Below are 11060 nucleotides of genomic sequence, written 5' to 3' on the forward strand. Positions count from 1 at the left end.
TTCGAAAAATGAACTCCGATTTGAAGATTAAAACGTCAAATAAAATATAAAATCATGTTGTATCTTATTCCCAGGATAAAACTTCAACAGTTACAAAACGTCACAAGAAAATAATTAAAAAATAATAAAAAATCATTGTGAAATTTAAAATTCATATTTATTTATACTTCTAGTATCTCAGAAAAGAGTAATATTTGTATAAGGCCTGTAGGCATATTTTGAGGTATAAAACTTCAATTAAGAAATTGGACATTCTTCATAAATTACCCTATATATTCTAATATGTAGGCCTGTTTAAGTTTTGCAGACTTAGAAAACACTGAACACACAAACATTTATTCTTTTGTGCACTAGATTGTAAAACAGGCATAATCAAAACAAATATTGTCTAAAAAATATTCTACTCCAGTTTAATACCAATACATCAGATATTATAAAAAATTTGTTATAGGTGTAAATTTTAGATAAAAACCAAATGATAGAGCATATAGTGAAATCTTAATATCTTGGAATAACTGTATCGAGCGAGAACAGTATTGATGAGGAAAAGAGACCTATTGCTGAAGAAGTGAGAAAGCAATTTTCAAAAGTGAAGGGTACTTTAACTACATTAAATAAAGTAAGAAAGCAATTGGCAAAAGATACTTTAAATACATTAAATAAACTACGCGTTACAACCTATCATGATACATGGATATTCGTACCGCAGAAACAAGACTAGTAGTAAACACGTCGAGGTGATATTTATATTTAGATACACTTAAAATGAGAATCTTAATAATAACCAAAATTAAAAATCCTAATACACAGAAGGGAGACCGGCCCTGGCAAGGTACGGTTAAATTGTACTGATATCGTACTCCTAGTTTTTAATAAAAACAAGTGGTTTTACTAAATAGTTTTTTAAAATTAAAGTGTTTATCTACTAGATACTAGTACGTAAGTCATCTATACGTAATTATTATTTTATCATTGTGAAAAAAAAAACGTCAAATAATAAATATACACTATCGTATAATCATTTTGTGAGGTTAGCTGCTATAAGTAGCTTATAGTAGCATGCGATTGGTTTTTCATTTACCAGAGTCGGATTAAGGCCTTCGCCACCGCAGCTTAAAATGACTTCACACAATGTAAACACACCTTCCGATCTAACCAGTCCAGTAAATCAACGTTCGAATATCACAAACAGTTATGCTTCAGCCGCTTCACATTCTTTTCCGAGTAAGAACCAAGCAATTGTATTTAGTTGTATCGATAATGCTAAACTGCAGGATTATCTCATTCCTTTGGGTACAATCATCAACCCAAAAAATATTATTTTTTCATCTAGATTATCTCATAATAGAATCTGCATGTATTTGGCAAACAAAACCGTAGTAGATAACTTCATGACACAACATGGCTCTATAGAAGTACTCGGCGAAGTTGTAACAGCACGAAGACTTGTCTATCCAGCAGAAAGACTAGTCTTGTCTGGAGTCTGCCCATCAATTCCTCATCAAGTATTAGTTGAAGAATTACAGAATATCGGTTTAAAGCTTATTTCCCCAATAACATTTCTAAAAATTAGCTCGACTCTTCCCGAATATAGTCACATATTGAGCTTTCGGAGACAAGTTTATATAAGCCCTATAACATCACCAATTCCAGATTCTATTCTAATAAATTTCGACCAAACACCTTACCGCATATTTTTGTCACAAGGTACACTCACCTGCTTTATTTGCAAAAATACAGGACACATATCATCCCAATGCAAAAACAGTTCAGTAACGGAATCAACTCATATCGAGTCAAACAATGAAGTACCAAATCAAACAGCTTCAACAAGTATACTACACAAGGTACCAAACACCCAGCAGTCATCAAGTTATCCATTATCAAATTCGAGCATATCACCTACACCTACAAATCTCCACGACAAAGAAACTACTAATACTCCTACTCATAGCAACACTTTTATTCAACCTCATTCAGCGGCAATACCGTTTTCACAAACTTCGGAAGCAGTATTTTCCAATCTATCAGCTCTTTTTCCATTAGATACAACTGCAGAAAGTTCTAATAAAACTGATACATCACCACAAATTTTGGAAACAACCATTTCAACCAATCTTACAAATAAGATTCTTCCATAAAACGCAGTATTGGTGAGATCGACACGCCTCCTTCAGATTCAGCAATTTCATCAGAAAATCTGTTTGCAAAACCCAAACTCTCTAAACCAAAAAAACCGCGCTCATCTAAAGTCCAATCTACACGGGAAACTCTTGAAAATTTCATTGATAATCATACCCCACCATTCGTTTTAAATTTCCACCAATTGTCCTTACTGATTGATAATGTCCAAGGCTCCCCCGATACTATTAGCGTCGTTAAAGAATTTACAACTGATATGGCTGGTTTACTCCATCTTTTACAAAGCAGCTATCAATATGCAAATGATAGATCTACAAAAAGCAAGTTTACAAAACTTCAAAAGAAACTACACAACCACTTATAGAAAGAGATTTCTGACTTAGATAGTGACTCTTCTGTAGACAATCGTTCAATATCATCTAACTCTGAATCTGTTAACAACATTCAACTCGATACTTCAATGGAACATTGATGGATTCTTCCATCGTCTCCCTATGCTACAGCTTCTTTTATCTGTCAAAATTCATTAAAACACATTTTTCCGAACCATCTTTTTGAAAAGTTGCTAAAATATTAGCTTTGCCAAGCTCATGAACATGGAAGAAGCGTCCAATTTTTATGGGTTCCCTCACACGTCGGAATAACAGGAAATGAAGAAGCTGACATGATTGCACGAGAGGCAATTTTAAGTGATTTGTCGGAGCCGATAGACAAGTGTGTTTCCAGTGACTTAAAAGCTTATTTTAAAAATAAAGTGTTGTGTTTATGGCGAAATGAGTGGTCTCAAACTAATTCCAATTTAAATAAAATCAAAAATAATGTGTCTCAGTGGTTTCCATCGTCGCGCAATAGACGAGAACAAATTGCGGTTGCGCGTTTACGTCTAGGACATACCAGATTAACGCACTCCTACCTTTTCACAAAGAAAAATCCACCTATATGAGATCAGTGTAACGTCCGATTAACAGTCGAACACTTTTTAACAATTTGTAGTAAATATAACCAAGAAAGACAGCGCTACAAGATCCCAAACGCTCTACCACAGGTTCTAGGTCAAAACTGTTCCTGTGACAATATAGTGAATTATCTCAGATCCATAAACATTTTGTATAATCTGTAGCTGTTTAAGTTTGTTATTTATATTTTGTTCCGTCGCTAATAACCTTTTGGTGGATGCGACATCTTTTTCTAATAAAATAAAAAAAATACACAGAAGAAATAGTGATATGCGGAAGATACTCAGGATAAACAACATTCATTAATGGCTGCAAGAAAGAAAGGAAATAATGAACCAGTCATATTAATGTAATAGCAGAGGACAGAGTGTTTTAAATAGCTCTGGACAAGTGCTTAATTAAAAAAAAATAACACAGGTTGTTCAAAAAAGAGGGGACAGTAGAGAGGACGTAGTAGAAAATATTAAAAAAAAATACAAAGCATAAGCATGTTTTTTCGCACTCTTTAAGTAATGAAAATACGTAAAGACTAAATAGAACCCGGAATAGACATGTAACTTTTGATCTCTAGGAGAACCTATCTCCTGCGCCGATATAATATATTATGTAATTGAAATTTTATACACTCAATGTAACTGTTGATTTACTTATTATCCATATATGAGTTCTGACCAATATTACAAACTTATTTACTTTTCACAAAGAGACTCTTTTTTACTAACAGATACTATACAAATTTGATTTGAAATATCGTCGAAAAGTAATAGTCAGTATGTAAAATTTAAATTTTTAATAAAAAATAAAAAGAATAGCCATTACTTATGGGGTTCAAAGAATGAGCCTTCTGTTCAATATAATTTGGTCAAATCGGTTCTTTTTAGGATCAACTATTCTAATTATGTCTATAAATATTGAGGACATATCTAGAGATAAAGAAACTTTACTTTAGTTAACCTTATGAGGCATATGCGCTTATACAAATGTGACATATTTTTAGTGCAGGAAACACATAGAAGACTGAATTACGCCAAACCTAGGGTAATTGGTATTCAGCTTATCGCTGGAAATCACATGGCAATTATGGAAATGCTCTCTCTGTGGACAAAGAAACAAAGAAAAACTCAATGTGAGTGAGGACAAAACCAGTCAGCTGAGGGAACCTTTTAACGATGTTGAGCTTGTATCCACCATCTACATGTATAATGAAAAATGATATGGCTGCCAACATTGAGGATCTAAGCACACAGCCAATTACGAAATTTGGACCAAAACCACTACAATGGCTTTTCCGGTGCTGAATGATATACATGTACTTAAACTATGCAGAAACCTAAGTCTGGATACAAGCCAAAGTTATTACCTTGCTTAAACTCCAACGACCACAAGAGCTATCGGCCAATATCTTTATTTCGTCGGCTATTTAAAATACTTTTGCACACGATCCTTAATATAATTTCACCGATAATAGAAGAAAAAACAGGAAAGATCATGTACGTTAAAAATAATAAATCTTACCCAACACAGCGAAAACAGGTACGAAAGATATCAGATATCCTGGGTGGTATTTGTCAATCTTAATGCCGCTTACGACACCTTAAATTAGAGGACAATGCTCCAAAAACTATATAACATTTTCTTAGATAATTAGTTCACTTGTATTATCCGCGTATGCTTACAGAAAATATTTTTAGTATGACTTAATGGCAAGAATACCAGATGGAGAATGCAGAAGAACGGTCTCGCTTGAAGTAGCGTAATGCCATCTACACTGTATTACATATACACAAACGATCAACCCATACCATTAGATAATAGGACGAAATGTAGACGATATTGTTGCACAACCAAAAACTTTTGTGGCTGAAGTGGAGAAAAATCTAAATGATGCCGCAACTACTATAAAAATACACTACGACAGAATTTTAAGCCAAACTTCGGAAAAACTCAGTTGTACTTCTTAAATTTCCGTAATACAGACGCTTTTACAAAACTTAACATTCAATAGTGTCATGTAAACCTTGAACTCTGGACTTCCTATAAATACCTTGGTAATAGTTTATATCGCACGCTGTCATTCACAGAACATTGTTTAAAGCTAAAAGGCAAACTGAGGACCAGAAATAATATTCTCCGCAAGCTTGTCAGCTAAAAATGGGGCGCACATCCTTCCACCCTTAAAACATAGACGCTTGCACTATATGGTTCTGCTGCCGAATATACCTTGCCAGCATGGGTGATACCAACACATACTTGTCACGTATATTTAGTTATGAGTGAGTCAACAAAAATCGCGTGCAGTAAGCTGGTCTAGTAAATATTTCATACGGGTTCAAATCCTACCTCTGAAAGACTTTTTCTTTAATTTAAAAAATTAATTAATTAAAAATAATATAAGAATAAAAAATGGTTAACAGAAATTAAAATATTAAACAGTTAAAATATAATTAATAGAATTGAAATGGTTTCGGTCATGACTAAAAGGTTCGGAACCATGCTAAGTTATACGTTGGCCGGTAATGCAGATCCAAAGCTTACCGACGCTATGTCTGGTCTATGTCGACGCATGCGCAGTGTGTCTGTCTGGTTTGAGTGCCCCATATTCTACTGATAACATTTATTATAAATATAAATGAATAAATTCAAGCACTATAATTCCCTGACGCACGCCCTGGCTAAAATATTATCACTAGAACAACAGTGATCCAACTAAGTTATAGCAATTCTTCCGCGTACAAGGACTACTAAATGATATGGTATGCTGTTAATACTTAAGTTTCGTATACGATGTCTATTTATATAGTTTATGAGGTGGATATTATGTACGTTTAAACATTATAAATCGTGATTTGGGAGTGCTCCTCGTAATATTCATTATGTTGATAACGTGTCTTGGTTTGTTTACTGCTACTGCATCTTTAAGTTAAATTTGGTTTAGTTCTTACATTCAGGTGACGATATGGCAACACTTCTTTTGACAGCTAAAAATAATAAAAAATCTATTTAACTCTGTACTCTAAAAACTGTACTATTTTTACTTACCCACAGTTTACTCCTGTTTTTCTCTGAGGAACTTCTTTTCCAACATGATTTATATGAGCTTTTCCTTTCACCTTAGCATTTCGTATAAAATTTTGTTTATAGTTGTCTGCATTCACAACACCTTTCTTTTTTTTTTTCGCATTATTTCATCTTCACTCTAGCTACTAGACGACATCACTAAGTGTATTACAATAAACAACGGTCAAGTAAGCTAGCTGTACTTGCAAGAACTGGCGTGATTATCATTCCAATACGTTATAGTCAGCCGAAAGCTCATCGTTGCCGAACCAATTCAGTTGGTTTAGTTCGAAAAGGTAACATGGCCAACATTTGTTACCTTTTCTAACTAAATCAAAACTCAATGTCTATTTTTAACAGGGACGAGATGAGATATATTACGTTTTCAAACTACATATTGTGTAGGAACAATTTGTGAGCAATATTGCGTCAACAAGTGTATTTGGCAAAAAGTGTTATTTGTTACCTTTTCGAAACAAGTGATTCGATTACACTATTACCGTATAATAGGAATCGGGGTTTCTGTGCGTTTATTTCTCCAGAAAGTAAACAATTTTTAGAACATTGTTGTACACAAAGATGTAACTCAAGTATACAAAAAACAAGATAGCGTTTTAAGGAAATATTTTATTATTTGACTAAAGCATACTCAGAATTTTGTGAAAATATGAATTGTCAATAACGTTGAAACACGTTGTAGACTTAAGAAATAATTAAACTATAGGCATACGTTAATATAAAAAGTGTTTTAATTAAGGAAAAAATATTACAAAATTTAATATATCCAAAAAAAAAACAAAATTTAATTGTGAAGTAATTGTTATATAACAAATAATAATTGTAAGTAATTGACACCCTGTGTATTTTGATATAACTTTAAATACACTTATGTCCAAAAGTTTGGAATATTGGAATATTTCATCTTTTTATTGATTTTTATATTTATAAACTCTTTTGAATAGTTAAATCATTTTGTTTCAATTCTCAACAATACTAAATAAATCTCAAAACCAGATAAACGATATGCGAAAAAATATTTATTTTCTTGGAGTGAAAAACTTACAATGTAGAACTTACATTTAAAAATAAATTAGTATAGAAAAAAATAATTTTTAATAAAACTAATAATAAGTATTTCCTCCATTGGCCTGTATGCAAGCCTGTAGGCGATTTGGAATGCTGCCTATAATTCTATCCCACTCTTCACGGGCAGCATCTTTAAGTTCTCGAAGTGTAATAGGGGGATTGTTTCGCTTCTTGATGCGTGTTTTGAGAATGTCCCAAGCATGTTCAATAATGTTAATCGATGTCGGGGGAATTCGAGGGCTACTGTAATGTAGATATTCCTTGTTCTTCAAGAAAATTTTGTACTGCTGATGTTCAATGAGGAGGTGCGTTGTCATGCATAAACACAAATTTATCACCTACTGCCCCTCGGAATAGACGTACGACAGGATTTAAAACTTCCTTGATGTATACAGCACCAGTGACTCTTCTCTCCAGAACCAGCAGTGACGTCCGTGTACCACTCATAATACCACCCAAACCATAATACTGCCACCTCCAAATGGGACACGCAGTTTAGCTGTTTCTAGTGGGGCTTGTCGTCCTGGGGCCCTCCAAACCAGTGTTCTTCGCGAATCAGATACCAAGGCAATTTTTGACTCATCAGAGAACATCACGTTATTCCAGTTAGGATCATGATGCACCATTTTTCTAGCCCATTGCAATCTTACTATTTTGTGTTGGTAGGTTAGTTTAGGAACACGTAGCGGTCTTCTACGATACAAATTTACCGCATTTAGTCTGCGTGTTATTGTTTGCCGTGAAATATTCAGTCCTTGAAGCCTAGAAATTTCTCTGGATATACCACTTGTAGATTCCAGATGATTTCTACGAGCTATAAATGTTATTTGCCGGTCTTGTGCTGCTGTTGTACATCGATTTCTACCACTTGGGGACGATCCTTGACGTCATTTGTATCTTGGATTTTTTTTAAATTTTCGATACAGCACTCGGAGTAACATTAGCAATATTCGCGATATAACTTTGACTAAAGTCCTGTTGTAACAAAGCAATTACTCTGGATCTGTCAAAATGAGATATCACGTTTTTAGGCATTTTTAAACGGCTCAATTCAAATTTAAACAAAGACTGAAATAATGTGTAAATACTAAAACAACAGTTTCAAAACCACCATAGGCGTAGATATATTATTTGTACATATTCCAAACTTTTGGACATGTGTGTTCTATGATTAAGCTTGTACCCACAATTAAACTATTGTTCGGCTAAATTCATTGGTTTCGGAATTATTAATTTTTTGTAATGTCCTACAACTTACGAAAAATCGAAATATCTCCGGAATTACAATATTAAGGTATAAAGAATGCAATAAAATACTGGGCGTTCCATAAAAACAAACATACGTTTGATACGTCCACTTTTTGAGAACCCTGATATATTTCAAAACTGCCTATAGTATATTTGAAGAGTAAGCATAGAATAACTGAACACACCGGTTGTTCTCTGAAGTAAGCTGGAGTAAATTCTCAGAATACTAATCTTCGCACCTCGAAATACATAGGCGTGCACATCTAACTAAAACGTAATCTTAAAAGAAAAGTTTGCGTTAAATTTATTTGGATATTTAGAACAAAGTAATTAATCCAATCCAATACTGGTTTAAAATAAAAAGATATACATAAAAAGAATAAAAATTGTATTATTTGTGAAACATACAGTTAATATAAAATAATAAAATACAATAAATTATACTGAAACGTAAAATACATACACAAAAACTGTAAGTTTTTATATATTCCTATTAATAAATAATAATATTCTTAATACTAATAATATTGGAAATAAGAATGAAAATTATATTAGCAACAAAAAATAAATAAAAAATAAACAACGAAGTTGTCGGCAATTAGTTCAAATGTAAAATAAACTTCTGAGCTACAGTTTAAAGTTAACCTTTAACTACGGGTGCCCCTCCATTAGTCATAACTACGTGCGCGGTGTATTCTATACACCACCGACTAAAAACGCAAATAAAAGCCACAACTAGGTATTTTTAGTACATATATTGTATATAATAAATGTAGGCATATATTTAAGAGAATGTTTTAACATAAAAAATAATACATAAAGAAAATATAAAGATTAGCAACAAATATAAGAACAAAAACTCAACCACTTCTTTTTCTCTAAAAATAACCTTCTTGAGATTCTTGTATATTAGCTTAACATTAAAAATATTATAAAACTAGTATATAAATCTAAAAACTAGGAGTAAATAATCATTCACAAATGAACATATTTGAGAATATGTGTGCTATTCACTTTCGTTTTCTTCCTCCATATGGCAACAGCAAATCATGGCAATAATGCCATGATTTCCTGTTTAGTCGTATCTTTAGCCCGTCTTGGCCGTTCATAATTTAATCGCATTTTTGCAATCTGCAAATTTGTAAATTCAACTATATTTTCTATGATTTCATTTGTAAAGAGTTTTTCAAAAGCACTTAGTTCCGTAGTAACATCTCTCGCACAAACTGTTGGCCCAGGAAATATCTTGACAATATTTTTTGAAGGAGTTTTAGTAAATTTGCTAAGAAGAGATTTCTTATACCATTTAGTTTATCTGTCTTTTGCTATAAAATAATCATTGTCTTCATCAAGATCTGAACTGTTTTCAATGTTACTGTTTGTGTCCGAGTCAATCGTATATTGATTTTCGTCATTCAGATCAACTTCTGATTCAGTGTCGTGCTCCGTTTTTTCTATTAGCTCGTCGTCTGAAGTATCTGGGTCTCCACCAACATCTTCATCAGATTCTTCCTCAAATATAGCTTGAGCCATAGCTCTAAGTTCATCTTCTGAGAGTTTTTGGGGATTTCTTACTGGTACACGATCCCTGCAAAGTAAATATTTTGTAGTACCTCTCGATTTATAAACGTTACGAGAAATATATAGAGGCAACGTTTGTAATTTTTATTATTTATTTCTAATTAATATTTCAAAGAGACATTACCGTATTGCTATGGAAGAAAGACCATGAAAAAACAAGACCACAAAAACAACTAGAAGGTCGTTAAATAGTCCAATAATAGGTACTCACAAATATCCAAATAGATAACGGTATATTAAGTTATGAGAAAATGCTAAAATAAAATATTTGATCAAATGTATTATCATAAAACTAGTTTTATTATAATAAAATGAAAGTTTTATTAAAATTTTAATAACAAATTACAAATTCTTTTATTCAAAACGTTGCAAAATGTCTAGCTTTTGTTACATATAAGTCGCTATACATTAATAATGCTATTTTTTAGTAGATAAACGTAATATAAATCTCACAAAATTTACTTACATAACTAGGTGCTTGGTGTACTACATACACCACTGGTAAACTTCTCCTGAATTTTTCCAACCGTCAGTCTATCTCTGCAGCAATCAATTTTACAACTGTTGAGGTTTATAGCTGACACATCAGAGATAGGGTAGGTAGAGGGACACGTGCGCAACCAGTGCTTATCAGAAATAGCGGCCAATTTAGTGCGACTGGTGTACTGAGTACACCGTAGCCCGTAGTTAAAGGTTAAGCTTCCTCATATTCTGATTCAGACGAAGTGTTATCCGATCCGGGATGAATTATGATAGGTTCTATACTGCTATCTATTATATGATCAAGCTCCCACATATTTTTCTCAATATCCATAACGTGATTAATACATTTTTTCCAATGTTCAGTCGTTACTTCGGATTTTGATTTATGAAAAAGAATAGTAACATCTGACAATTTAAAAGTTGTATTATTTGGAGCAACGTTACTTTTAACTTCGGCCCATAGTAATTCAATTGGATTTATCTTGCAATGATACGGTGGTAGGCGAA

This window comes from Diabrotica undecimpunctata, chromosome 5 (genome assembly GCF_040954645.1).
Source record: "Diabrotica undecimpunctata isolate CICGRU chromosome 5, icDiaUnde3, whole genome shotgun sequence".
NCBI classification, from domain to species: domain Eukaryota; kingdom Metazoa; phylum Arthropoda; class Insecta; order Coleoptera; family Chrysomelidae; genus Diabrotica; species Diabrotica undecimpunctata.